General features: G+C 36.6%; 1 protein-coding gene across 1 annotated transcript in view; it reads right to left on the bottom strand.

The window, feature by feature from the left end:
• The window catches only part of LOC103073691 (doublecortin domain-containing protein 1), a 38,525-nt gene that overhangs the window by 10,062 nt on the left and 20,974 nt on the right, over nt 1–7,489 (bottom strand).

The raw sequence follows: 7,489 nt of genomic DNA, 5'->3' as shown, positions 1-7,489 counted from the left end.
CATTCCTGAGAGGATGTGGGAAGACTGAAAATCACAGATCTATAGGTTCCTGGGAGAATAATTTATCCCAGCACTCCACTTTGGACCATTGTCTCATCTCAGACAATCATTAGCATAACCATTAGCCTCTCTGCCATGTAATTATTCTTGGGCTGGCTTACTCTGGCCCCCTGCCAAACAGGAACATTCACAAATCTACATATGAATTTGGGATAGGGGATTTTTAATATACTCCTTCTAAATGTCCACTCACTGTTTGCAGCCAGGCAGGCTGCTCTAATGAGGTCTTTACCCTCCCCTCCCACCACCACCTCATTGGAATATGGATGGGTCGTCATGGTACCTATTTGGTCCTTCATTCAATCACTGAACAACATTTACTGAGCAACTATTAAGTGCCAGGCCCTGTGCCAAAAAATGATGGTGAATAAGGCAGCCATGGTTTATGCCCTAAGGAACTTGGTTTAGAGGGGAAAACAGACGTTTATTTCACCAGTCATTATAAATCTGATGGTCACAAAAGGGTACATTGAGAATGAGCTTATCCTTACTAGTGGGAGCTTCCGCAGAAAGTAGGACCAAATACAATGCCAATCCATCCATGAAGCTCAAAGGCAGGAGCCCTGGAGTTCCCCTTTGGAGAGTTCCTCAATCTCCCCCTTGTTGACAGTACTCTCAGCAAATTCTCTGTCCCTACACACACAACTGTCAAAGAAGAGGTCCTAGTCTCACTTTATCATCTCATGCCCTCCTTTAAATTTGCTAGCCACACCTAGTGGGTTCCAAAGCATCATGACCAGACCCGTCCCAGTGTTTCTCTCTAGAAAGTTAAGAGCCCACTGGGTGAGGATAGGGGTGAGGCCTGCCCTCTAGTGAAGTTCTAGTGAAGGTCTGTCATAACCTTGGGGAAAGCTTCCCCAAAGGGCTACATCCCAGTCAAGTCCCCTTGACTGTTCATGTTCATACACTTACTCTCTTGCAACACCCAGAGAATATTATGCCCCAACCATAGGATGTATTTTATTTTGAAGAACCCACATCCTATTTTATTTTCCTGGTTTTGTTTATAACCAAATCATGAAAAAAATAAAGCATGTTCTAACATTAGGAGGTCTATCTACAATATCACCACATTTTCTCAGTCTACTTCAATGAAAGCCAATGCCTGCCAAGAAATTAAATAAATCTGAGTGCTCCCCACATTGTAATTTTCCATTTTGCATGTGCCAGGCAAAGAGAATACTGCCTTATTCTGTCACCAGAATAAAAGCAGCAAACTTGCAACTTCAAATCCATGAGCTTATTAAAAATCTTATTTTTAAAAATTCATTCTCTTATAGTTGGGCAATAAACTTGAAAATACATTAATGCTCTGTCAAATAAGTATAGATAATGACATTAAATGTGAACAAGCACATCATTTCATGGGTGCAAGATGAGTTTATAAAATATAAATGCTCTGACAGTAAGAAAACATACTGCTATATTCAATTATATCATCTGCTCAAAATACAATTGCTTCTGTGTTTGGTAAATAGACTAAATCCAGGTCACATTCCTGTGTTCAACTGAGTTTCTAGTCACTCCCTTTTCTCTAAATACTTGCGTTCTTTGTTTCTACATGTTCTTAAGTGTCATCATTTATTGCTATAGGCCTGATGGCTATACTTAACTAATAATGACAGTGGTTGTCATTAGATTTTAACTCAGTAACACTAGTCTGACATATCATTTGAAGTATGTCTTCAATTTAAATTTGATTAAAATTACAAACATCCCATCTATTGTGCCAATCAAAATGTTGTCACCCTTTCCCTGAACTTTTCTATGAACTTTCTTGAAATAAGTTATGGCAGCTTAAAGTTAAGGCTAGCCTTGGGTCATAAACATATTTTAAAATACCACTCTTGGAATTGAGCAGAGCAAGGCCAATTGGGGCTCCTTTTCTAAAAGGACTTGATTTTGACTTACACCCCAGAAAAATTCTCAAGGCAAAAAGTACAATATAGTGAGACTTCCAAGGCTTTAACTCAGATTCCCATATCATGCTGTAACACAAGTGCTCGGTAGGGATTTTAATTTGGTTGTATGTATTTTAAGATCTCGGACCTAGCAAATACCTTTGGTAGTAAAACCAGGTACTTTCATGTATGCAAAACTGATGGAAACATGTTAAGCAAGAGATGGAGCAAAAGAAGGAAAACAGATAAAGAACATGTGCAAATACAATGTTTTAGACACATATACAGCAGGCTTCTTAGACACATTGTCTTATTTACTCCTCATAGCTACACTATTGGGCTCAATTTATGGATGAGGAAAATGAGGCCAAGAGAGGTTAAGTGACTTGCCCAGGTTCATAGAGTAGTTTGCTTCCCTGGCAGTGATAAAAAAGTAGAGACAAATTATTGTGTTGTTGTTGCTGTTTTCCTGAACCCAGGCAGCTATTCTGGGAAGGTAACAGTGGACAGAAGGTTCTGATTAATAGCCTTGGGATCTTTTTTTTTTTTTTTTAGTGTTTTTCTATGTATGGGAAGATGCAAGAGCCTGGGCTCATTGAAAATATTCCTTTGATATGTATCTTTTTAAAAATAAATAAATAAATAAATAAATTTATTTATTTTTGGCTGTGTTGGGTCTTCGTTGCTGCGTGTGGGCTTTATCCGGTCGCAGTGAGCAGGGGCTACTCTTCATTGCGGTGCGCAGGCTTCCCATTGTGGTGGCTTCTTTTGTTGTGGAGCACGGGCTCTAGATGTGCGGGCCTCAGTAGTTGTGGCACACGGGCTCAGTAGTTGTGGCTCACGGGCTCTAGAGCACAGGCTCAGTAGTTGTGGTGCACGGGCTTAGTTGTTCCACGGCATGTGGGATCTTCCCGGACCAGGGCTCAAACCCGTGTCCCCTGCATTGGCAGGCAGATTCTTAACCACTGCGCCACCAGGGAAGCCCTGCCTTGGGATCTTAACAGCATTTGGAACTTTAGTTATGTGTATGAAATGCTATTCTCTGTGTTCTATTTTGACAAAGGATTTATAAACATTTAATTTTCAAATAATTTATCCTTTTTTTTAGAAAATTAAGACACTATCCAATAATCCTTTTAGATATTATTACCTCTATTATACAGGTAAGGATAATGACGTGCAGACCTATCTGCCCAAGGTCATATAACAGGGACTAGAATCTTGCAATACCATCTGACTTCAAGTTGAGTGTTCTTCCCACTAAATAATAATGCATTTCTCATGTCTCTCCTAACAGATGTCTGAAAGCTTCAAAAACGAATGGTTTGGAAGGCAAAACCCTGAAAGAGTACATATAGACTATATAAATGAATTCTCAGGTAAAGTAGCAAGCAGGGTAGGTAGACAACTGCCTAAGAGATTTCATTTAAAAAGGTTACTGCAAATGCCTGGTTCAGTTTTTAAGTTCCCTCTTTTTGTTTCCATGACATCATTTATTCTTGTGATACTACCCTTTTTATTGCCTTTATAACACTTAATACTGTCAATAAATAACTTATTTAGTTCTCTATATGTTTATGTCTATTGCTTCTTCCACCTTATTAGAACCAGAGTTCCATGAGACCTCTGTCTTGTTCACACCATATCCTGGTATACTGTAGGGATTCAATAAACACTTCTTGAGGAAATGACTGACTGAATGAATGGTCTCTCTTTAACTATTCCTCTGTCTCCTTAGACGGAACCATATTTTTTTCTTTATTGCCTTCCACACACTCTCTCAGCTCTAGTCAGGGAGATGTTCTCTCTGTCCACTTTTACCCATATAGCAAACAACTCAAGGTGATAAAGACAGAATTTATAACCCTTCTGAGTTAATATCCTAGTGAGAATTAAAATTTATCAGATTTCTTTGCAGCTATGACAGAAAGACCATATCCAAAACCCTTAAGGTCAGATGTGATTCCATAAGTAGAAATATTTGAATTTCAAAAATGTTATTATGTTACATATATCAAATATTATGTAATGTGCCCAGCAAGGTCTAGGATAATGTCATTAATAATTTTTCTTCAAAACAATCGATTGGTTATACCAAATAAGGTCCTGCTATTAAATGAGTTATAAAAAAATTGTTTGGTCATCTGCAATTTTGGATTTTAGAATTGCATATAAGAGACTGTGGACTTGTAGCACTAACTCAGGGGTTGTAAGGAGAAAGTATAATACACTTTAAGCACATGCTGAGTGCATGGCATGCAGAAAGTATTCAAATTATCAGGACAGTTATAGGTTTGCAGGCATCTTCATTAAACAAGTGTAGCCTCTGTGTGCATAGATACAATATATACAATTCAACAATTCATGGATATGTCAAGAATTTAGATGTTTCTCAATGATTTGTTATTTTGACAGTATGAGATGTTGCCATATACATGCTCTAAATTTTCCTACTGGCTAAGGATTCTTTTCAGTGGGGGGGACCATCCATCTCTTGCAATGTCTTCAGACCCACATCTGTTTATATAGTAAGGATATTGTACACATTTATAGGTTTAAAACTTTTGAAATAGGGAAATATATAAAATATACACCTATAGTTTTACCCTCACTTGTAGAAATAGATAAAAGAATCATGTGCTCTCTCAGAAGTCGGTTTTTTTTCTTTTTTTCTCTGCATAATATCATTTTCCTGCTTTTGGTATATGCAGCTAAGTGGGAGAGGAGGTGGACTGACAATCTCACCTAATACCTATACTATACAAACAAAATGATAATAGAGAATTTGGGAACACCCACTCTAACTCCTGCTGCAGCTGCCCAAGTTAAGTAGTGGTCACGCTATGGGTGAACATCACAAAGCCCAGTATTAGCTTTAGCAGGACTAATGCAGCCATCGGTGTAGACAGCACTGTAGCATTGTCTTGAGATCCAGCAGCAAGAATAGCAAGTGTGATGTGGGTAGTGGATCACTTCTTGAAACTTGTGCTTTTAACACAACCATTTAAAAGTCGACAAATTCAGGAGACATATAATGGAACAGAATATAATGCATGAATCCAGGTTCATTAAACTAATGCATTTTTTGAAAAACGAAATATGACAGAACATTTCATTACCGATGCAGATATGAGAAAAAGTGTTACGCTGCTATTTAGAATGTGTCTTGTATGCCGTGGAATTGAAATATTTCCAAATCATCAATAATTAAAATGATGAGAATCCATCATTTCACTGACATTTACTTCTACATGAAAAGATGGCCTATTTTAAATGTGCTCACACATATTCTTGTCAATCACTAGCTGTCACAGCAAATTATTTCATTTTGTAGATCACATGGCAGTTAGCAGAAATCTCTAGGTTTAAATTTAGATCTTAGGTGTAGTATCAAGAACTCTTTTCATGGATTTTTTTTTTCTGTGACTACATCTTCACAATACAGTATATAAAAGATGTAAAATCCTATTTGCAATACTCAGTTTCACTTCTGGTTAACAAAACTCAGGACTGAAATGAATCACTATAAATGATAACACTGAAAGCCAAATAGTAGAATAGGATATACAGGAAAAAATGAAAATACAAGACTAAAAACAATAAATAAATAAAAATAAACAATCAGAACTCCATACACAGTGAAACTTGGACCTAATGAATTAGGCCCAAACAGTTTTTTTTCCCTCATCTTTTTTTAAGACATTTAAGCTACTGCAGAGCATGAACCATTTCTTATGCTAGGTTTGCATTGCCTACAGCTCCTAGCAGTTATAAAGGAGCTGAACTCTTATAAACCCCATGAATCTGATGCAAGAATTTTTACTGTGCCACTATTAAGCAGAAGATCCAGGAAACTGTGAATAAAACCTAAACTGTATGCCCATGAGTCTGAAAACTTTAAAAATGCCTTTTCAAACAACTCATTAACTACACCTTCACAGTTCTAAAGGAATCATTAATAAATTTCAGAATCTTCAAATGGCAGAATTACAAGACTTAATAAGACAGTTGATCTTCATCAAATGTCTTCATAAAAATTCTTTCTGTTTTTCCCACACACAATTAATCTTTCTGTTTAGGTTCAACTTCAAATGTAAGAATTATTCTAATATTGCATTTCTACAGGGAATGCTTCATGTCAGTCTTGACCTTGGCTTGACCTCTATATGAAAGCTCTGTGTTTGGAGGTATGTGATGAATAGCTCTCCAGCTTTCTATTAAATCCAGTGCCACTGGTTGTCAACAGTGATGCTCAAAAGGGGTGGTAAAATATTTCAAAACTCAGAGATGTTCTGCAGGTCTCTTTCTACCTTAGTAAATCTGGAAATAGTTCTAAGGCAATTTTCACTATCTACACTATTTTTCTAAAGAATAAGAAAATAATGAAGTATGGAAATATAATTGCCAAAATATACATACATTTATTTGGCTTTCCTGTGCCAGAAATAAAGTAAATTTTCCTTTGGAGGGCCCAAAGCACTCGGTTTAAAACATTTTTTTAATTTAAAATCAGAGATGAAGGGATAATGACAAAAAAAGAAATCAGACTATGAGTCCCTTTTTTTATCTGTCTCTGATCTGGCCTCGTACCTGGCACAGAGTAGACTCTCAATGAATGTTTGTTGAATGAATGAAAATCAGTATATTAAAATAATGACCAGTTACTGACTCTAATGCTTGTTGGTGAGTTGTACATAAAATATTCATGCTCATTTGGAAAGATACAACAGTAACACCAAATTCTGCCAGGTGTTTTCCTCCTATTTACCTTAAGAAAATAGAATTTTCCAACTTCTGAGAATGCCTCCTTACTCTAAATTTATCTACCACTTTCAAAGCTACTCATGCATGTTTTATTTTTATGGTAGACTCATGACAACAAGTTGGCAAAGTATCGATTATCTATGAAACTCATGCAAGAAAGGTAATTTTAACCTGATTTGAAAAAGTGAATGTGTAGGTGGTATACATATATGAAATCTCCCCACACCCCTCTCAAATTATATACATATATATGATAAATTACATATATGAAATAAATTCTTATTTAATATATATATAATAAATTATTGGTGTTTATATTCTTGTTCTGAAAGAAACCAAGTACCAGTTTTTAGGCTTATAGGCTTATCTATGAGCTTAACTTAGACAAGTGGCTTTTTTCCCCATTATACTTAAGTCTTTTTAATGGACATGTGATATGCTAGTCTGTATCCAAGCTCACCTACAATTTCTTTTCTCAAAAGACGAGGCACATCTGCCACCTGCTCTACTCCGTGTCCCAGCAACAACTGTCGAGCAGCATAAAGATTGATTATCAGTCAAAAACCATTGCACAACACCAGATTTTGGTGGGTTAAGCTTGCTGATCCAGCAAGAGATGGTGTGAAATTTTCAGGAGTGTGTGCCAACATTTTGGTGCTAAAAGAACAGCAGTGCATGTCACAGTGAAACACAGCCAAAGATACGCAGACAAAGCAGAGAAGTTTTTTGTTCTAGACTTGGCTTTAAAAGGATAAAAGAGAAAA

Source organism: Lipotes vexillifer, unplaced genomic scaffold (genome assembly GCF_000442215.2).
Source record: "Lipotes vexillifer unplaced genomic scaffold, Lipotes_vexillifer_v1.1 scaffold627, whole genome shotgun sequence".
Classification (NCBI taxonomy): Eukaryota; Metazoa; Chordata; class Mammalia; order Artiodactyla; family Lipotidae; genus Lipotes; species Lipotes vexillifer.
This window is presented reverse-complemented; position numbering and strand designations above follow the sequence as displayed.